Source organism: Bubalus bubalis, chromosome 22, assembly GCF_019923935.1.
Source record: "Bubalus bubalis isolate 160015118507 breed Murrah chromosome 22, NDDB_SH_1, whole genome shotgun sequence".
NCBI classification, from domain to species: domain Eukaryota; kingdom Metazoa; phylum Chordata; class Mammalia; order Artiodactyla; family Bovidae; genus Bubalus; species Bubalus bubalis.
The window spans coordinates 53,840,880-53,864,121 of record NC_059178.1 but is presented as its reverse complement, the minus strand read 5'-3'; the positions used below and the strand labels follow the sequence as shown (position 1 = coordinate 53,864,121).

General features: G+C 37.6%; 1 non-coding gene across 1 annotated transcript; it reads right to left on the bottom strand.

Moving 5' to 3' along the window:
- Positions 1-9,170: 9,170 nt before the first annotated feature.
- On the bottom strand, positions 9,171-9,242 carry TRNAG-GCC. The gene has a single exon. It is a non-coding gene; the product is annotated as a tRNA-Gly (tRNA).
- Between the last annotated feature and the right edge of the window lie 14,000 nt (positions 9,243-23,242).

The window sequence follows — 23,242 nt, the reverse complement described above, 5'->3', positions numbered from 1 at the left end:
TCACGTGGATGAATTTGACATAGTATCATTTTAACTCTCTCTGCGGGAAGGCTCACGCCTCTTATCTCTTGACCAAGATTTCTTTAAAAGGAAAGAAAGCAGTAGATTCCTTGATTATAGAGCTGACTTGACAAGCATCTGCCAGAGAAAGGCACATATTGTATGACTACATTTCACTCCCATAATTAATAATTCCACAAGTGCTCTGTTGTCATGGGTGTTAAAGCATGGAAGGATAAAGAAATGGCTAAGAGGGAAAATAACCCAAAAGAAAGATTGGGAGTGCTGATAGACTGAAAGGACTTCTCAGTGTCCAACATTGACAATATTGTACGATCTTTTGAAAATTCAAACAATGTTCAGTCTTTTCAAATGTTTCCTTCATCATCCAATCATGTCTGTGTACACACACAAGCACACATGCATGCACACACATCTGGAATGACATTCACCTGATATTTATAAAATTATCCCTTGATGACAGTATTTGGGTTTTAATTTGTGTGATGTGTCTCAGCATTTTAGAATACTTTTATGATTTTAATAGTGCATAAAACTGTGGTATAAGAAACACATATTTCTCTAAAATTGTATGATTTTATTAATCTTAAATTTTTCATTTGAAAGAAGCTTGTTACCCATTATTGTGTGCTAATTTTCATGGTACTGTTCTCTAAAAGTTTTCATAAAAACTAACACAAAATTCATGGACAAGCACAGAACATACCAATCAGGATAAAGATACTAGTTTTAGAAATCTGTGGACCTTTCAATGTGCTTGACTTTCAGTGAAATAAACATGTTTTTATACCTTTGGTTAGCAGAAATCTTGCATAGATTAGTTTGACATTCTAGAATTTTATGAAAATGGAATAATATGTACTTCAGTTTGCCTGACTTATTTCACTTACCAATATTTAGCATAGATTAGCAACATCTTTTTTAAAGCAGGCCTTTAGTGTTACTGAAATAGACTAATGGTAACCTTATATTCCCAACTGCATATTACTTTTGTGTGTGATGGATTTTTGCGGTGGGCAGAAAAATGTCATGAAATGTTGTTCTCTTGAACAGAACAAAGTATTGAAATAAAACAGTTTCATAGCCACCTTACAGGCTATAATTACATTAAGAAAAAAAGATCAACTCTGTTAGGTGGTGAAATGGTATGGACCTAACAGAAACAGAAGATATTAAGAAGAGGTGGCAAGAATACACAGAACTGTACAAAAAAAAAAGATCTTCACGGCCAATATAATCACGATGGTGTGGTCACTCACCTAGAGCCAGACATCCTGGAATGTGAAGTCAAATGGGCTTTAGAAAGCATCACTATGAACATAGCTAGTGAAGGTGATGGAATTCCAGTTGAGCTCTTTCAAATTTTGAAAGATGATGCTGTGAAAGTGTTCCACTCAAAATGCCAGCAAATTTGGAAAACTCAGCAGTGGCCACAGGACTGGAAAAGGTCAGTTTTTATTCCAATCCCAAAGAAAGGCAATGCCAAAGAATGCTCAAACTACCGCACAGTTGCACTCATCTCACATGCTAGTAAAGTAATGCTCAAAATTCTCCAAGGCAGGCTTCAGCAGTATGTGAACCATGAACTTCCAGATGTTCAAGCTGGTTTTATAAAGGGCAGAGGAACCAGAGATCAAATTGCCAACATCCGCTGGATCATGGAAAAAGCAAGAGAGTTCCAGAAAAACATCTATTTCTGCCCTATTGACTATGCCAAAGCCTTTGACTGTGTGGATCATAATAAACTGTGGAAAATTATGAAAGAGATGGGAATATCAGACTACCTGACCTGCCTCTTGAGAAACCTATATGCAGGTCAGGATGCAACAGTTAGAACTGGACATGGAACAACAGACTGGTTCCAAATAGGAAAAGGAGTACATCAAGGCTGTATACTGTCACCCTGCTTATTTACCTTATATGCACAGTACATCATGAGAAACACTAGCCTGGAGGAAGCACAAACTGGAATCAAGATTGGTGGGAGAAATATCAATAACCTCAGATATGCAGATGACACCACCCTTATGGCAGAAAGTGAAGAGGAACTAAAAAGCCTCTTGAAAGTAAAAGAGGAGAGTGAAAAAAGTTGGCTTAAAGCTCAACATTCAGAAGACGAAGTTCATGCCATCCGGTCCCATCACTTCATGGGAAATAGATGGGGAAACAGTGGAAACAGTGTCAGACTTTATTTTTTGGGGCTCCAAAATCACTGCAGATGATGATTGCAGTCATGAAATTAAAAGATGCTTACTCCTTGGAAGGAAAGTTATGACCAATCTAGATAGCATATTCAAAAGCAGAGACATTACTTTGCCAACAAAGGTCCGTCTAGTCAAGACTATGGTTTTTCCTGTGGTCATGTATGGATGTGAGAGTTGGACTGTGAAGAAGGCTGAGCGCAGAAGAATTGATGCTTTTGAACTGTGGTGTTGGAGAAGACTGTTGAGAGTCCTTTGGACTGCAAAGAGATCCAACCAGTCCATCCTGAAGGAAATCAGTCCTGGGTGTTCATTGGAAGGACTTATGCTGAAGCTGAAAACTCCAGTACTTTGGCCACCTAATGCGAAGAGCTGACTCATTGGAAAAGACCCTGATACTGGGAGGTATGGGGGCAGGAGGAAAAGGGGACGACAGAGGATGAGATGGCTGGATGGCATCACCTCCTTGATGGACATGAGTTTGAGTAAACTCCGGGAGTTGGCGATGGACAGGGAGGCCTGGCATGGTGCGATTCATGGGGTCACAAAGAGTCGCACACGACTTAGTGACTGAAGTGATTAGGTGGTGAAAGATTGGTTCGCCTTATAGAAGTGACCTTTTTTTTTTTTTTTCCTTCTTCTTTTCCTTAAAGCTCTAAGGTATTTCAGAGAAAGATATGTTACTGGAAGACCAACATATATAAATGTATTTGGGCTTACTTGACAATAAAACTCACAAATATATAAAAAAATAATTAAAGGCTCTTCCTATAATCCATAATTTCTCTATAGTTATAATCCTAAATTGAGGCTTCCTGGGTGGCTCACATAGTAAAGAATCTGCCTGCAATGCAGGAGACCCAGGTTTGATGTCTGGTTGGGAAGGTCCCCTGGAGAAGGGAATGGCTACCACTCCAGTATCAGTGTATTAGTTCTTGTCTTTGCCCTGCTACCTGGCATTTTCTCCTGCCTTGTCCCAGCGTCATCCCAAATGGACCCTCTGCATCTGCATTCATCCTCCACGCTCTGTTCTCAGACAGACGGGTGTTTCTGAAATATGTTGTTAGGTCATGTTGCTGCTCAGCTCAAAACTCTGCCACAAGAGAGCTTCATTTTTCTCTGGATAAAAGTCAAATTTTGTCACTACCCTTGCTTTCACCTATGTCAGTTTTGGCAATAAGATAGCCAGATTTGACAGAATCATTTTATCCAAAGATGTATGGATCTTAAACAGGGTTGAAGAGCTAGTATCATTTCCGCCAAATGAGATTTATTACTTTGTACTTTTCAGGTGCATTGAAACAACGCAGAAACATAATTTTACAACTTTCAGAGAATTCCCTTAGCTTGCCCATAGATGAACAGAAAAGTTCATTATGCAAATCAGCTCACTTTTTATTCATATTAAGTATTTTCCCCATTTGCAGAATGTTGGAAGCTAGTTTTAAAGCCATGAATGGTGACCTGATTTTAAGAATGTTTCCCAAGAAAATGTTGCATTTCAATGATTTATTAACAGAATACAAGAAAGAAATCAGTGCCTTTTAGAATTAACATGGCCTCTACTATGCTTCTCTCTTGTAAGGCATTTGGGGATTGATAGCTGCATGTTCATCAGTTTAGCACAATTTCTTGGAGGTAAAAATGAAGCACTGAAATGGAAAAATCAAAGTAAGATAGAAAACCTTAATAGAAAATGCCATGCTACTTTAAGGTTGTTTATTTCTTGTGTGTTATCAAGGTGTAAAGAAAAACACCAGTTTATGAGTGAAAAGCAAACACAATCTTCTTCCCTAATTTTCATTTATTTACCTCTCAGATGAGATTGGGTGCATTCAGAGTGGTATGTTGTTCAATTGCTCAGTAGTATCTGACTGTTTGTGACCCACGGACTGTAATACACCAGGCTTCCCTGACTTTCAGCATCTCCTTGAGTTTGCTCAAATTCATGTCCATTGAATCAGTGATGCCATCCAACCATCTCATCCCCTTCTCCTCCTGCCTTCAGTCTTTCCCAGCACAAGGGTCTTTTCCAGTGAGGAGGCTCTTTGTATCAGGTGGCCAAAGGATTGGAGCTTCAGCTTCAGTGTTAGTCCTTCCAATGAATATTCAGGGTTGATTTCCTTCAGGGCGGTATGGCCATAGGCTATTTATTTACCTCTCAGCACACATGCTCTCACACACACACATGTGCTCACACTTACATGTAAGACCACGCAGACTGAAACTGGAAGGAACACAGTTTTCTTCAAGAGGTTTAACTTCACACGTCAGTTGAAGGACTGATACATACAAGCGCGCGCGCACACACACACACACACACACACAGCTTAATTTTGTCTTTTTACTTTTGACTAACCCTCTTTTCAAAATTCCTCATTCCAGTAATTCACATGATTAAACTAGAACAGTAAAAAACAAATGCACATAAGAAACATTCAAATGGAAAAATTTACTGTGGTCTCTAATTCAACGAAGAGAGAGGTGACTTCTAAAGTTGGTAATTAGAGAAAAAGTGAAAGAGAACTCAGTTCAAGTGAAGTTGCAAACCCACAAAATAATTGAAGTTTATATGGGTCATTTACTTTCTCTGGGTCTTTGTTTTCATACTGATACACCTTAAATGATGGGGGACAAATGGTCTCTAAAGTCCAGTTCAGCTAGGGTACCCTCATGTCCCTGGTTGTGCTGAAAAATGACCTAAAGCCTCAGCCTGTGGTCTGCGTGAAAAGTTCCCCAAATTCCTTGACTCCTCTTACTTCCTTGTCATCTTTTTGATCAGAGTAAGCATCTCAGTGATGCTACCTGAAGATATCCATCCCTTCTTTTGTTAAATATTTTTTTTTATTGGTGTATACTTGCCTTATAATGTTGTGTTAGTTTCTGCTGTACACCAAAGTAAATCAACTGTATGTAAACCTATATCCCCTCTCCTTGAGCCTCCTCCCCTCAATTCCGACCTTCTAGGTCATCACAGGGCATCGAACTGAGCTCCCTGTACTATGCAGATGGTTCCCATTAGCTATCAGTTTTGCACATGATAGGGTATATATGTCAACCCTAATCTCCCAATTCATCCCACATCCCACTTCCCATCCCATGTCTGTGTCTCTAATCCTGCCCTACAAATAGATTCATCTCTACCACTTTTTTTAGATTCCACATACATAAGTTAATGTACGGTATTTGTTTTTCTCTTTCTGACTTACTTCACTTTGTAGAACAGATTCTAGTTTCATCCACATCTGTACTGATGACCCAGTTTCATTCTGAGTAGTATACATTATATATATGTTATACATCTTCTTTATCCATGCACCTGTCAGTGGACATTTAGGTTGCTTCCATGTCCTGGCTATTGTAAATATTGCTGCAGCGAACATTGGGATACATGTATCTTTTTGCTTTCTGGTTTTTTCAGGGCATATGCCCAGTAATGGGATTGCTGGGTCAAACAGTAGTTTTAGTTTTTCGAGGAACCTCCATACTCTTCTCCATAGTGGCTGTATCCGTTTAGATTCCCACCAACAGTATAAGAGGGTTCCTTTTCCCCACACCTTCTCCATCATTTATTGTTTGTAGATTTTTTTGATGATGGCCATTCTGAGTGGTGTGAGATGATACCTCACGGTCATTTTGATTTGCATTTCTCTAATAATTAATGAACTCCAGTACTTTGGCCACCTCATGTGAAGAGTTGATTCATTGGAAAAGACTCTGATGCTGGGAAGGATTGAGGGCAGGAGGAGAAGGGGACGACAGAGGATGAGATGGCTGGATGGTATCACTGACTCGATGGACATGAGTCTCAGTGAACTCCGGGAGTTGGTGATGGACAGGGAGGCCTGGCGTGCTGCGATTCATGGGGTCACAAAGAGTTGGACACGACTGAGCAACTGAACTGAATAATTAATAATGTTGAACATCTTTTCGTGTGCCTCTTGGCCATCTGTATGTCTTCTTTGGAAAAATGTCTAGGTCTTCTGCCCATTTCTTTTTTCTTTTTTTAATTTATTTTTTAATTGGAGGAAATTGCAATGTTGTGTTGGTTCTGCAGTGTCATGTTTTATTGGCTTGTTTGTTTTGATATTGGGCTGTATGAGCTGTTTATATACTTTGGAGGTTAATCCTTTGTCACTTGCTTCATTTGCAAATGTTTTCTCCTATTCTGAGGGTTGCTTTTCATCTTGTTTATGGTTTCCTTTGCCGAGCTGAAGCTTTTAAGTTTAATTAGTCCCATTTGTTTATTTTTCTTTTTATTTTTCATTACTTTAAAAAAGATCTTGCTGTGGTTTATGTCAAAGAGTGCTTTTCCTATGTTTTCATCTAAGAGTACTACAGTGTCTGGACTTACATTTAGGTCTTTAATCTATTTTGGGTTTATTTTTTGTGTATGGTGTTAGTATTCTAATTTCATTATTTTGCATATAGCAGTCCAGTTTTCCCAGAAGAAACTGTTTTCCATGGTATATTCTTGCATCCTTTGTTATAGATTAGGTGACCATAGGTGCTATCTCTGAACTTTCTATCCTATCCATTGATCTGTATTTCTGTTTTTGTGCCAGTACCATACTGTCTTGATTACTATTGCACTCTAGTATAGCCTGAAGTCAGGGAGCCTGATTTGTCCAGCTTTATTTTTTCTTACTCAAGATTGCTTTGGCTATTCAGGTTCTTCTATGTTTCCATACAAATTGTAAAAAAATGTTTGTTCTAATGTGAAAAATGCCATTGGTAGTTTGATAGGGATTAAATCTATAGATCACTTTGAGTGGTATAGTCATTTTCACAATATTTATTCTTCTAGCCCAGGAACATGGTATATATTTTCATCTGGGTCATCTTGGATTTCTTTAATCAATGTTTTAAATTTTCAGAATACAGGTCTTTTGCCTCTGTAGATAGGTTTATTACTAGATATTTGATTCCTTCTGTTGCAATGGTAAATGTGATTGTTTCCTTAATTTCTCTTTCTGGTCTTTTGTTCTTGTATAGGAATGCCAGAGATTTTTGTGTGTTAATTTTGTATCCTGCAACTTTACCAAATTCATTGAGCTGTAGTAGTTTTCTTGTAGCATCTTTAGGATTTTCTGTGCATAGTAGCATGTCATCTGCAAACACTGACAATTTTGGGTCTTCTTTAGTCTTATTCTTCTGATTGCCATGGCTAGGACTTCTAAAACTATGTTGAATAATAGTGGCAAGAGTGTACATCCTTGTTTTTTTTCCGGACCATGTAGGAAATGCTTTCAGTTTTTTTGAGAATGTTGTTCATTGTAGGTTTGTCATATTGCTTTTATTATGTTGAGGTGTGTTCCCTTTATGCCTACTCTCTGAAGAGTTCTTTTTTTAAATCATAAATGAGTATTGAATTGTATCAAAAGCTTTTTCTGCATCTGTTGAGATGATTATATGGTTTTTATTCTTTAATTTGTTAATATGGTTTATCATATTGCTTTGCATATATTGAAGAGTCTTTCAATCCCTGAGACAAATTCCAGTTGATCATGGTATATCATAATTTTAATATGTTATTGGGTTCTGTTTGCTAGAATTTTGTTGAGGATTTTTGCTTCTGTGTTCATTAATGATTCTTTTCTGTAATTTCTTTTTCTGTGATACCTTTGTCTGGTTTTGGTATCAGGGTGATGGTGGCCTTGTAGAATGAGTTTGGGAGTGTTCCTCCTTCTGTAAATTTTTGGAAGAATTTGAGAAGGGTAGGTGTTAGCTCTTCTCAAAATGTTTGATAGAATTCACCTGTGAAGCCATCTGGTCCTGCACTTTTGTTTGTTGGAAGATTTTTTAATTACAGTTTCAAATTCATTACTTGTGATTTGTCTGTATATATTTTTATTTCCCTGTTCAGTCTTGGAAGGTTGTACCTCTCTAAGAATTTGTCCATTTCTTGCAGGTTGTCATTTTATTGGTGTATAATCCCTTACAGTAGCCTCCTATGATCCTTTGTACAGTGTCAGTTGTGGTTTCTCATTTTTCATTTCTAATTTTATTGATTTTAATCCTCTCCCTTTTCTTCTTAATGAGTCTGGCTAAAGGTTTATCAGTTTGGCTTATCTTCTCTCAAAGAACCAACTTCTAACTTTATTGATCTCTGCTATTGTTTTTCTCATTTATATTTCATTTATTTCTTCTGTGATCTTTATGATTTCTTTCTGCTAACTTCGGGACTTTATGTTCTTTCTCTAGTTGTTTTAGGTGTAAGTTTACATTGTTTATTTGAGACATTTGTTGTTTCTTGAGGTGAGACTGTACTGCTATAAACTTCCGTCTTTGAACTGCTTTTGCTGTATCCCATAGGTTTTGGGTTGTTGTCTTTTCACTGTTTATCTGTTTTTATGTATTTTTTATTTCCTCTTTGATTTCTTTGGGGATCTCTGGAGAATAAAATTAGCTTTATTTAGTAGTGTATTGCTTAGCCTCCAAGTGTTTGTGTTTTTTATAGTTTTCCTATGATTGACTTCTAATCGCATAGTGTTGTTGTTGGAACAGATGCTTGATATGATTTCAATTTTCTTAAATTTACCAAGGCTTGATTTGTGATCCAAAATGTAATCTATCCTAGAGAATGTTCCATGTGTACTTGAGAAGAAGATATGTCCTGCTGCTTTCAGAAATGTCCTTTAAGTATCAATTGAGTCTATCTGGTCTGTTGTTTTCCCCTATTTATTTTCTGACTGGATATCTGTCCAGTGGTGTGATGGGGTGTTAAAGTCCCTCACTATTATTTTGTTACTGTCAATTTACTCTGGTTTGGCTGCTACCATTTGCCTTATGTATTGAGGTGCTCCTATGTTGGGTACATAGTAAAGTCGCTCAGTTGTGTCCGACTCTTTGAGACCCTGTGGACTGTCGCCCACCAGGCTCCTCCATCCATAGGATTCTCCAGGCAAGAATACTGGAGTGGGTTGCCATTTCCTTCTCCAGGGGATCTTCCCAACCCAGGAATTGAACCCAGGTCTCCTGCATGGCAGGCAGATGCTTTAACCTCTGAGCCACCAGGGAAGCCCTGTTGGGTACATAGGTATTTACAATTGTTATGTCTTACTTTACTTTACTTCTAGGATTGATCCCTTGATCGTTATATAGTGCCCTTTCTTGTCTTTTGTAACAGTCTTTATTTTAAAGCCTATTTTGTCTGATTTGGGTATTGCTATTCCAGCTTTCTTTTGATATTTGCATGAAATATCTTTTTTCCATTCCCTCACTTTCTTTCTGTATGTGTTCCTAGGTATGAAGTCCCTGTGTCTTGTAGACAGCATGTATGCAAGTCTTGTTTTTGTATCCGTTTTGTTTTGTGTCACTTCCATTTTGGTTGGAACATTTAATGTTTATATTCATTGTTATTATTGATATGCATGTTCCTATTACCATTTTTAAATTGTTTTGTGGGTCTTTTTCTTCTCTTGTGTTTCTCATCTAGAGAAGTTCATTTAGTATTTGTTATAAACATGATGTGATGGTGTTGTATTCTCTTGGCTTTTGCTTATCCATAAAGCTTTTGATTTCTCCAAACCTGAATTTGTTGGGTAGAGTAATTTTGGTTGTAGGTTTTTCTGTTTCATCACTTTAATCCCACCACTCCTTTCTGGCCTGCAGAGTTTCTGCTCAAAAATCAGCTGATTACCTTATGGGGATTCCCTTATATGTTTTTGCTTTTCCTTTGCTGCTTTAAATATTTTTTCCTTGAATTTAATTTTTTAAAATTTGATTAATATGCATCTTCTCATGTTTCTCCTTGGGCTTATCCTGTATGGGACTCTCTGTGCTTCCTGTAGTTGGGTGGCTATTTCCTTTCCCATGTTAGGGAAGTTTTCAAATATAATATCTCCAAATACTTTCTCAGACCCTTTCTCTTTCACTTCATCTTCTGGGACCCCTATATTTCTTTTTATTGCTTTCAAAAACTGCTCATTATTATGGGACATGAGTAAATGGAGTTGATAGAATTCTATTATTTGAATCTCTGAATTAGAATAATAATATTCTCATGTCTGGGTAGGGCTGTTTTCTTACATAAATCTTCAGACTTGAATATATAATTGTCAGACAATCCACATTCCATATTGTGTCAATGTCACTGGTTGAAAACATTCTTACTGACTCACCTTCTTTAAGGGACCTATAAAGTGTGAGATTCAAAGAAGTATAAAAATTAAAAAAAAAAAAGGAAAAAACAGGCCCTCAACAAAGATTGTACAGTTTGGCTAAATTTTAGAACCCAGTGTATCTGCAGGAATCACAAAGTCATAGAACCACTTTTTTGTTTAATTAAAATGATGAAGTATTTAAGAGTTGACACCTCCTTAGAGGTGGTAGGTGCTACAGGCATGCTATAATTTTATTAATAGTTGTACTGTGTTGCAGATGTAAATTGACTTAGTCTGAATTCAATATGTATAATGAAGACTTATAAAAAGTTATATCAAGTTCTCAAAATCCTGGCCTATACTCTTATTCTGAATTTAGATGGCTGTCTCCATTGACAAATCATTAGATCTAAAACTGATTCAAGTAATGGCATCTTTCTTTGTTTTTGCTTTTGTATGGTTGTCACTTCTTAACAATCATATATATTTAAAAAAAAATTAGAAATCATCCAGAGTAAGCCAATCCATCTCATTTTGCAAATTGGAAAATGAGGCTCCAAGATACAGCTTGGTAACTATTCTGTATGGCTTGCTCCTAGAATGTGGGCAAGAACCCAAACCCTATGCAGAGACCTTGCTAGCGTGCTCCCTCACCCTCCCAAGATATACATAAGTATTTGTACACATGAGCCATTCTCCTTGGCAACTGTTCTGCTCACACATAGTTTACCTTTATCACGACTGAGAGACTGAACTGAACTGAACTGAATGAATACATTAAATTTGCCAAATGTTTACATACTTACATATGTATAAGATGAACATACTTGGATTTATCTGCTTTTAAATACTCATCAACTTACCCATTTCCTAGAAGATGAATTTATTTATATGTTTAATCTTAGGAAGTATCCTTGAGGGAAACATTTAAGCCACCTGCAAATATAGGCTGATGGAATATATTCTTAAGATTAATACATATTAAATATATGATATATATAATGTCCCTATGCATATAGGTATACAGAGGAATGCATGCACAATTATAAGCCGGCTATCAAGAAGAGTAATAAAAATGTTGATTATGTTAAGTGGCACTCTATATCAAAGTATATATTCTTAAATTTAGTTCACACAGATATTTCTAGCACCTGTTTTCTTATAGCAGATCTACAGAGCAACCCAGCTAGTAGGGTTTACTTGGATTCCTTGGGTTTACTTTGCCTGCTTGGACATTTGCAGACCCTGGGGTACTGTCTTATGTGCACAAAAAAATCCACATGTTGGATTTACTGAACTTCAGTGCTGAGGAATGATTAAAAAAAAAAAAAGCTCAGACCCTGTTCATTTTTTCCCCCATTTTATTCTATAAAAATTGAGCATAATAATTCAAAATACTCTCTGCTCTGTGACTATGTTAAAGGCAAAGATAGCAGAACAGACTTGAAGGAATCAGGAACCCATTCCCTGCTATGTAAACAAATAGGCATCATTGTTCAGAATACATTCATTTTTCAGAGGAAAGGGCAAGAAAATCACAGCCTTGAAAGGTGTACACGTTGATAATTCTCCCATATAGACACATCTCTCTAGTTAAAGCATCCAGAGAGAAACGGAGACCTCAGAGAGTGAACAGGGCACATTCTGGCTCATAGGGAAATGTTTTCGTAGAGATTGTTTGTGAGACATGACATTTCCATTTTGAACTGAAAGGGAGGGAAAGTTGTTATTTAAGTGGAGGTAGTGAAATTCTTTGATAACAAAATGTGGGGGGTTATAACTGATGTGGGAAATTTGGAATCATCTCAAATGTTAGTTTTGATTATGGCATTTTAACAATTTTAAAAAATGCCAAAGTGGAAGAAATAATTCCTTAGTGGGTTTGAATAAGTTTTGATTAAGGTTACCACTACTGTATAACAAAAGGAGAAGAGGGCAGCAGACGACGAGATGGCTGGATGGCATCACCAACTCACTGAACATGAATTTAAGCGAACTCGGAAATAATGACGGACAGGGAAGCCTGGCGTGCTGCAGTCCATGGGGTCTCGAAGAGTTGGACATGACTGAGCGACTCAACAACAACAACAGATACTAAGAGAAGACATATTTTGGTTGTGTCAGGCTGCTGTTGCCTCTCAATATCCCTTTTCACTTTCTTTAGTAATAATAATATCCCAGCTCTTATTCCTGTGCGTTACCACTGTAATGGAGGCAGAATTTCCAGACTGCTTGCTGCTCCCTGTGGCCTGTGCCTAAAATCTGGCCCCTAAGAAGTCTGTACCATTGTCAGGGGTGGTCCTGAGAAGGTCCCTTAGAATAGGGCACCTTCTTTTGCATTTCCCACCTCCTTCTCTATGAGACAGACACACGACAGCTCTGTGTCTAGCAGCTATCAAAGCTTATAGAGATGCAGAAATCTGGAAGCCTGATTTCCTGTCAACAACATGAGACTACTTTGCCAGGAGTGGACTGCCAATCTGCGAGAGGTTTTCACTGTAAAATGCTCTTTCTTGCTTTCTTATTTGAGGGTTCCCTCCCCGCTTGAAGGTACACCCATCCTAGTTAGGTGTTACTGTTGATATCTCAAAAGATACAACACTTACAATCAGATGATAGTAGTTCTCTAACAAGTTCATAAAACAATATGAAAATTTATATTTTTATGGGGCTTTAGATTTTGAGTTAGGTTACACATGATATCTTTAAATTCCATATTCAGTCCCTATGGGAAACTGGCAATAATACAAATTTATGAAAATGCACTAAAACTTTACAGATTCTGTTTCCCTGGAAAAAATACCCCTCAGAAGGGAAACTCAAGTCAAATCTGAATAATTCCTGCTTGTAGTATCAAGAGGATTCATTCTAGCAGATAAATCTCAATTATCCACAACTAGGACTTTTTTCCTCTGGAATCTACTAAAAATACCTGTTTCTATTCTGTTGATAATACCATTTAATTTTCAGTATAGTTGCAAATCCCTATAAATGGAAGGACTTGCCATTCCTTATAGATACAAATGAATTAGGTCATCATTGCACAAAATACTATTTATATGAAAGTGAAAGAGAAGTCGCTCAGTCGTGTCCAAGTCTGCGACCCCATGGACTGTAGCCTATTAGGCCTCTCCGTCCATAGGATTTTCCAGGCAAAAGTGCTGGAGTGGATTGCCATTTCCTTCTAACTGGGATTAAAAAACAAATGCTGAATCTTGTGTCAAGACCCTCGACACTAGGATATTCGTGGATACCAATTCAATTTAATCATGAGGCATAATATATAATGCGAATGTTGACTTAAAAAGATGAACAGTGTGAGAGTTCTACTTTTATTTGGGGCAAAATGAGGACTGCAGCCCAGGAAACAGCACCTCAGATAGCTCTGAGAGACTGCTTCAAAGAGACAGTGGGGGAAGGTCAATAGGAAAGATTTTGGTGAAGCAAGAGTTAAATGCAATCACACCCTTATTTTAGGAAAGGTTTTTTGCTAATGATGAGGAGCTCATGTCACCATGAAGGGATTTAGTGCTTTTCTAGATATGAAGAGATGCAAGGATTAGGATCATTAAATCATTTCCTGAAAATATCTAACTCTCTAAAGACCTGTTCTACCAGTTTCCTTGGAGCAGAGTGCCTCCCTCTGCACCCTGAACTCCCTCAGGGGTGTTGAAGGTCAACCGCTGCAGCAGCACAGAATTCAATTTCTGCAGAGGCAGATGGCAAATGCCCTTGGCAAGCGCCAATTTGTAGTTGACATTAAGAAGAAAAACTAGCTCTGATACTAATGGGACTAGTAAAATAGTAAGATGTGGCTGTCTTTTATGCAATTTGCCTGCCCATATTAAAAAATGTTTTGCTAGAGATTTGAAATCAGTGCAAAAGATAAAAGGGATTTTTGGATTCAACTAATCTTAAATCTCTCTATAGTATGTTCACCATTATCATTAAGGTTCTTTTTTAATACTAAGAGCAGAAAATCTCCATCATTTCTGGTTTAACAAAGAGATCAATATTGTGATGCATATTTACATTTAAACTGACTTCAAAGACCCTATCACCACTCACGTGTTCCTTTTACTTAAAAACTTTTATCTCCTTTTTAATTACTGTGATTCTTGTGTAATTAGGAAAGGAGTAAAGTGAATTAATTCAGTTTAGTTCAGTCGCTCAGTCATGTCCGACTCTTTGCAACCCCATGAATCGCAGCACACCAGGACTCCCTGTCCATCATCAACTCCCGGAGTTCACTCAGACTCACGTCCATTGAGTCAGTGATGCCATCCAGCCATCTCATCTTCTGTTGTCCCCTTCTCCTCCTGCCCCCAACCCCTCCCAGCATCAGAGTCTTTTCCAATAAGTCAACTCTTCACATGAGGTGCCCAAAGTACTGGAGTTTCAGCTTTAGCATCATTCCTTCCAAAGAAATCCCAGGGCTGATCTCCTTCAAAATGGACTGGTTGGATCTCTCTGCAGTCCAAAGCACTCTCAAGAGTCTTCTCCAACACCACAGTTCAAAAGCATCAATTCTTCGGCGCTCAGCCTTCTTCACAGTCCAACTCTCACATCCATACATGACCACAGGAAAAACCATAGCCTTGACTAGACGGACCTTTGTTGGCAAAGTAATGTCTCTGCTTTTGAATATGCTATCTAGGTTGGTCATAACTTTCCTTCCAAGGAGTAAGCGTCTTTTAATTTCATGGCTGCAGTCACCATCTGCAGTGATTTTGGAACCCCAAAAGATAAAGTCTGACACTGTTTCCACTGTTTCCCCATCTATTTCCCATGAAGTGATGGGACCGGATACTATGATCTTCATTTTCTGAATGTTGAGTTTTAAGCCAACTTTTTCACTACTTTAATACAATGTGACTTTTTAAAAAGTTGATTATTAAATAGAAAATCAGGGCTGTCAGCGATGATATGTCTTTAAAAAAGATAGTTGAATACTTCATGTTATATTAGTTTTATTGTTATTTCCATTCTAAAATTAGATTAAGTTTTTTAAAGTGAAAGTGAAGTCGCTCAGTCCTGTCCTACTCTTTGCGACCCTGTGGACTGTATGTAGCCTACCAGGCTTCTCCATCCATGGGATTCTCCAGGCAAGAATATTGGAGTGGGTTACCATTTCCTTCTCCAGGGAACCTTCCGGACCCAGGGATTGAACTCCGGTCTCTCGCATTGGAGGCAGACACTTTAACCTCTGAGCCACAGGGAAGCCCTTAAGTTTTTTAAATCCCTCCCTAATTCTAAGACTGTAAAGCTTCTTTAAAACACACAGTCTCTTTATCTTTATTGAAAAATTCTGTTTACTAGTTCTACCAAGGTAAGAATTCCAGAAAAACTGGTGAAGGATTAGTAGGCATGACATTTTTTCTGTAGCTTTAAAAATAGTTAATTGTTACTTTTTTGGCAAAAACTAAATTCCTTAACATACAAATAATTATTTCTGGTCATTCCAGTGACTCCTAATGCATATTTAGATTTAGAAAAAAATAATTGTTATACAAAATGAAACATTTTTCAAGCTATGAGAACAATATTTAAAGAGAAAAACAAATGTGTATACCAGTGGTCCCCAACCTTTTTGGCACCAGGGACCAGTTTCATGGATGACAATTTTTCCATGGAGAGGGGTCAGGGATGGTTTAGGGATGGTTTCAGCACATTGCATTTATTATGCACTTTATTCCTATCATCATTAGATCAGCTCCAGCTCAGATCATCAGGCATCAGATCCCAGAGGTTGGAGACCCCTGGTGTATCTGATGAAATTTTTTGTTTCTTGACTTTTTAAAACAACTTTACTGAGTTATAACTTACATGCCATAAGTTCTCCCACTTGAAGAATAGCAATTCAGATGCAATAATATTTAGTAAATATTGAGTCATACAACCATTTCACAGTCTGGTTTTATTGCCAACACAAAAAGAAGTAATAATGTGGCCAAGGACCCAGGTTATTTCACATGATATTAATAGAAATCCATGTGAAAGCAAAGTGTAGTCCTGGAGAGATGGGAAACAATCTTCACTTGATAAATCAGTATACCTAATTAGAAGTTGTACTTCAGTGAATGATGCCAACTTAAATTTTATGAAGAAAACCTTATGGCCAAGTCTTGTGTAAAGATTAAAATTTTAAAAATAAAATCAAATAGCAGAGTCCTGCTTTCCAGTTCTTCATGTAACTAGCTTGGAAGGGGCCACTGTATCCTAACAATAAGCAGAGAGCTGAACAGACTGGAAAATTAGCAACTCTTTTTTGGTTCTGTAAGAAAAGTAGCATGTACAGATATGAGAGTTGGACCAGAAAGAAGGCTGAGCACTGAATTGATGCTTTCGAACTGTGGTGCTGGAGAAGACTCTTGAGAGTCCCTTGGATTGCAAGGAGATCTAACCAGTCAATCCTAAAGGGAAACCTGGAGTGCTGCAGTGCATGGGGTCTCAAAGAGTTGGACACAACTTAGCAACTGAACAACAAGAAAAGAAAGAGGTGAGGTCAAATCACTGCCCTCAAGGCTGAAGAAACTGATGACTATGATGAGTCAGGGCTTCTCAGAACAGAGATACAGAGGCAGAAACATTCTGAGAACCCAGGTTGGGGCATTGTACCTGATGAGCTGCTGGAAGTTTAGTGCAGTAAACTCAAGTTTCAAACGCCAGGGAAACCCAGGCACAGGAGGGTTCAAATAGTATTGTGCGATTTACCTCTAGAACTTGACCAGATTCCCCTCAGACTTCCTGGGGGAAAGGGAAAAAGGAAATGTTCAAAATATACCTGGTGGCACTCTTCTTCCTATCAAACCCTGCTCTCAGGAGAACTGGTTAGATCCTGACTTCTGGGTGTTATCTGACTCTCATGTACCTTCAGAAAGGCAACACCTACCTCCAGTCTTCCTGTCCCACCTGAGTGGGGAGGAAAAACCTGAGAAAACTGAGTCTTACCTTCCAGAGGCCTGTCAGGCTCACTGATAACTGAGACCTGGTTGCAGGATTATAGAATGCATCCCCTCCATGAGTATCTTGTGCTTAGTCACTAGGTCGTGTCCGACTCTTTGTGACCCTGTGGACTATAGCCCACCAGGCTCCTCTCTCCATGGGGATTCTCCGGGCTTGAACACTGGAGTGGGTTTCCATGCCCTCCTCCAGGGGATCTGTCCAACCCAGGAATCAAACTGGGGTCTTCTGCATTGCAGGCAGATTCTTCACCAGCTGAGCTACCAGGAAAGCCCCCTTGCACATCTTATCACCATGAGACCAAAGGCTTATTTATGGGCTTCCCTGGTGACTCAGACAGTAAAGAATATGCCTGCAATGCAGGAGACCCAAGTTTGATACGTGGGTTGGGAAGATCCCCTTCAGAAGGGAATGGCTACCCATTCCAATGTTCTTACCTGGGGAATTTACCAGTATATCATGTCCAGTGAGCAATAAAAAATTATAAGGCAAACGAAAAGCAAAAAACACAATGTGGAGAGGCAGAGCAAACATCAGAAACAGATATGGTAGGGATGTTAGGAGTTATCAAAGCAGAGATTTCAAGCAACTATGATTAATAGAGTGAGGGCTCTCCTAGAGCAAGTAGACAGCATACAAAGGGGTGAGGATCTTAAGAAAGAACCAAAAAGATATGCTAGAGATTTATAAATATATATAAGACAAATTAACACATTTCATGGGCTTATTACTGATTAGTAGACTTGACTTAGCAAAGAATCTCTGATATGGAGACTGTATGAAAAAAAAATCCTCAAGCCTAAAAGTAAAGAGGACAAAAACTGTAAAAGCTAGAATAGAAGATCCAAGGACTAGGAGATTAACTGCAAAAGGTTTATTATATTGGTCATGGGAATACAGGAGGAGAAGAGAGAAAGGAAAAGAACAAATATATGATAAAATAATGACTGAGAATTTCCCAAAATTAATGTCAGGTATCAAACCACAGATCCAAGAAGCTCAGAGAATACCAAGCATGATAAATGCCAAAATAATAAAAATACCAAATTAAAAGACAACTACACATAGCTCATAAAGCATAAAGAACTTGTTTAGACAAAAATAGGAAAATACTGATCTTCTGTGGATTTAATATATTCCTACTTCACAAATGTAATTTTATATAAAAATGTCAAACCCAAAACCTCAAAATAGTGAAAAATGGTATGTTTAATGAGATAGTCCTTTTAAATTATCGCATTAAAATAGAGGTGAACAAGTGTTTTTATTAAACAGTTACTGTTCTGAGTTCTGGCTCCCATGAGACCCCATGGCTGTTGATAAATGAAAGGGCCCTAATGTACTTTTAATTGATTCTACTTGAGATGGTTTGTGCACCTGGTGAAATTCTTAGCAACATTTAAATGGTGTGAATCTTCAAGAATATAAATTGACAAGCAACTGCCTCCAAACACTGGTTATTAAAACAAGCTGATTCACACAATTCCAACACCTCCACACTTGCACCACTTGTCTGCTTGTCATTCATTCTTTTTGTAACAAAGTAGATAAAAATAAATGAACATTTCATCTTCTAACTTTGCATTTATAGACTCTGTCCACGTGTCTTATATTATTTAGATACCTCTATTTTAACATCTTATATAAAACATGATCTAAAGAAGGAAATGGCAAACATTCCAGTGTTCTTGCCTGGAGAATTCCATGGACAGGGCAGCCTGGCGGGCTACAGTCCTTGGAGTCAAAAGAGTTGGACATGACTGGCTAACACTGTCTCATTTCACAAAGAAACATGTAAGAATTTAAATAGGATGTTATGAACAGCTTCTAAATACATGGACATTTTTCTTACAGATGTCAATTCAAACATTATGAATATATTTGTGTTCATTGGAATGTGATTTATAAATGGAATTGGAAAATATATGCAATCTTGTGTAGATTAGGCAGGGAAATTTCAAAAACAATTAAAAGTGTAGGTAATAACAGGAAACACCAAATAAATTGCTTTGATATAGGTTTGAATTACAGAGAAAATCCTGAGAAGCAAGACTGGGCATTTTGAAAAAAAATACAGGCTAGTTGACCTAGACAGAATAACCTGGAAAAAAGAAGTCCACACAGGAAGGGCTCGATAAATAAAATAGCGTAGGGGCTGGCTTGGGTTTCTGAACACATTGTGGATAGCACCCTCAAAGGTGCTAAGAGTGGAAAGATGGAATAACTTGATTGAATAAGCAGAGAAAGTATTTCAGAGAGACTATCTTTACCAGCTGAACCTAACCAAGCAGGTTTCTATGAGTAAAATGTGTCTATTTATGGCTCATAGCACACTTTATAAAAAAAAATGGTTTCTTATCCTCTAAATAAATAACTGCATGAAAGATAAAAAAATAAATACTACACCTTCTAAATTTGAATTTATAAATCTGGCAATGTGCATTGTGGGTTGTTTGGACCCTCTATTAAAATATGAACTAGGTAAACACATAAGAAGAACTGAGATGGAATTGATATTCCTTAAGGTTCAGTTTTCTCTTAGGGTAGAGAGAGCGCTGCATGAAAACAGCTCTCCCAATGCAGGGAAATAATTTCTACTTGATTGTTTATGAGGCTGACACTGTTTACAGGCTTCAAGCATTTTAGCATTTGATTAGACAGGTACATAAAAGAAGAAAATGTAGGTGTATTGCTTGATGACTATTATTGGATGTTTTTATATACCATTCAGTGAAATGATGGAAATGCAGTTAAATTTCAGAAATGATCTGTTATGACTGCATGAAAAGAACAGATGGCAGGTACTGTGTGAATTCATACTGATGCTTCTGAAGGTTGACAATGACTGCTCAGTTTCAGGTTCTGAAGTAAACAGTAATCTAATTACCAAAATGCCTGCCCATTACAATGGCAGAAAGTGCAGTGGTACAAAGCGACTTCATTTCCAGTAACAGCTGCAGACGCTAATCGAACCAAACGGTGCTAATTAAAACTGGAATAGAATACAGCAGTGACCAAAAAAATAAAAATAAAAATAAACTGTAGGATAACAACCACTGAAAAATGGACTCCTTCTGACAAAGAGATAGCCCAAAATATCATATATAGAGGAATAAAGAGTAACATATTAATAAGTGAAATGGATTGAGCAGTAGTCTATAGGTAGGAAATTCTTCCAAAGAAAGAAACAATACTCAGAAAACAATTTGAAAGTTAGAAATAGCACTAGTTATAGCTAGAATTCTATAAGCATTGAGATCATCAGAAGGCTTTAGAGAGTCATAAGAAGAGAGAGGCTTCAAGAGAATTATGCAAAGAAATTTCAATTCTTCAATAAATAGCTGTGCAATTCTCAATTAGATTTTCTTAAACTGTGATATTCAAATCATGGATTGCAGATTGATGCTGGTCCTTCACTAAGATAAGGAATTTGTGCCAGAATATAAAGCAACTAAGTATGGTGTTTCGGTTCAGTTCAGTCACTCAGTTGTGTCCAACTCTTTGCGACATCATGAATCACAGCATGCCTTACTTCAGCTCAAAAAGTACATATATAATAAGAGTTTATTGATAAAGAAGTTAGTATGTTGATTTACATCCTAGAAGATCCCTATCTTGCTGCAGAGAGCATTTAAGCAGTTGCCTCAGTAGTAGTACCTTTAGAATTCATTTTACTTTGTAATGACAGTAATAATACTGAAATATAATGCTCCTTAAAATATAGTCTTATTTTTAGATAGCTGATTAATGCTTTAGGTATTGTAGCTTTTGTTAACCATCAGGATTTATTTCAAAAGCCCCATTATGTGGTGTAAAGAAACAGGATGAGTAGTAAGAGATAACATTTGTTGAATATGTGTATCGGTTAGAGTCCAGTCAAGAGACAAAAAACACCACCAGTATCTGAACTGGAAATTTAGAAATTCTAAACTTCTATGCAGTATAGAAATAGGAACAATTCCCTTTTAGGTAACTACAAAGAAAACAATTAGGATATGTAACAAACTTAATTTTTTAAGAAAATATTGACCATGAGGTCGAGTATTCCTGATACCTTTAACTCCAAAAGTCAGCATCATTGAAGAATAAAGTTTCTCAGAGAAAATCAGAGTGACATAATTTTCAGTACTACCTCCCAGGTAAAATTTAGTAGCTTTTAGATTTTCTATGCCATACACTGAGCTTCACTTTTAATACATTAGTATCTCCCAACCTGGCAATTATTCTCCATCTGCACTTTGCTTTAGTTAGAAGATCCTTCTACCTAAGGTCAGTGATACTAGATCCAGCAAAGACATTCATTATATGAACTCACTATCTGTTTGAAAACAATCCATGACATTCTCAGTCCTTATGCTTTTTAGCTACCTCAGATTTTATACTGGAGCAGATAACTCATTCACAAACAGAAAACCTTCTATATATTTACTGTAAGCCATCATCAAGCCATACAAAATGAGGGTTCTATGACAGGATTTTTTGACAGAAATCTCCTTTGTGTTTAATTAATCCTCTTAGATTAGAAATTATCAAGTAAAATTTATGCATATTAAATGAAGTACAAAAGGATTGTTTGGGTTATGCAGTCATTATGACCACATATGTGTAACAATTCCCTGGTGGCTCGGAGGTTAAAGCGTCTGCCTGCAATGCGGGAGACATGGGTTCGATCCCTGGGTCGGGAAGATCCCCTGGAAAAGGAAATGGCAACCCACTCCAGTGTTCTTGCCTGGAGAATCCCATGGACAGAGCAGCCTAGTGGGCTACAATCCACAGGGTCGCAAAGAGTTGGACATGACTGAGCGACTTTCCTTTCCTTTCCTATTCCTTAACTAAGATAGGTGTAGACTTGGATCACCAGGGTTTCTTTAGAAATCAGTTACTGAATGAACATGCAAGTATGTCACTCATTCTCACGATCTCATCTAACCACACAGAAGAGGCATGTCCACCATCTTATAACAAAACTGAGAATACATAGGGTAACTTCCTTGTTCCAGTCCATTTGCTCAAGCCTCACAGTTTGTTCAAGCACCAGTTGTATTATTCCCTATTGATTCTTGTACATCCTCCTTTGATACATTTACCATCCCCAAACTTCTTAAAGAATTTTGAAACTTTCTGAAGAGTGTGCATTCTGCGGATCAGAATAGATCAGGGAACTTCTAGGGTTCGTATACTTTCTATGTCACATCATCCCCCGTGGACCTGTGTCCACATAGTTCGTGTATAGTAGCCACCATAGGGCAAAGCATTGGACAGATTATCCCACAGCTAAACTCACACTCGGAACCGAAATACCCTTAGATTTCCATATTGACCTGTATGATGGGAGATACTACACTCATCACAGACAAGTGGATTTTTTGTTTTTACCCACAACGATAATACGTGGCCTCTCCTATAGCCATTGTAAGCACAGTACAAAGCAAGAGAACCTGTGGTGTATCACTAGTTGTCATTACGTTACAGGAACTTGAAGAATAGCAGTAGAAAAAGACAGTAAGTAGGGCTAATTATCTCTCCATGTAATCAAGGCAAAATGCTTGTGTTAAGTAATGAATTTTGAGTGTTTAAATAATTCCCAGAACTTTCTCATAGAATAGAGATTCTCTGAAAGCATTCCTTTATATAAAAATCTGTCATCTTTCTAAACACAACAGAATTTAGAGGAGTATTTGAAGTACTTTTTGGATACATACTAGGTGAGTTTCACTGGTGGCTCAAATGATAAAGAATCTTCCTGAATGCAGGAGATATGGGTTCGATCTCTGGGTCAGGAAGATCCTTTGGAGAAGGGAATAGCTACCCATTCTGCTCTTCTTGCCTGGAGAATCCACGGATAGAGAAACTTGGCAGTCTGTAGTCCATGGGGTCGCAAAAAGTTGAACATGACTGACTTATACTAACAGGTGCTTTATTAGGGGCTTCCCAGGTGGCACTACTGGTAAA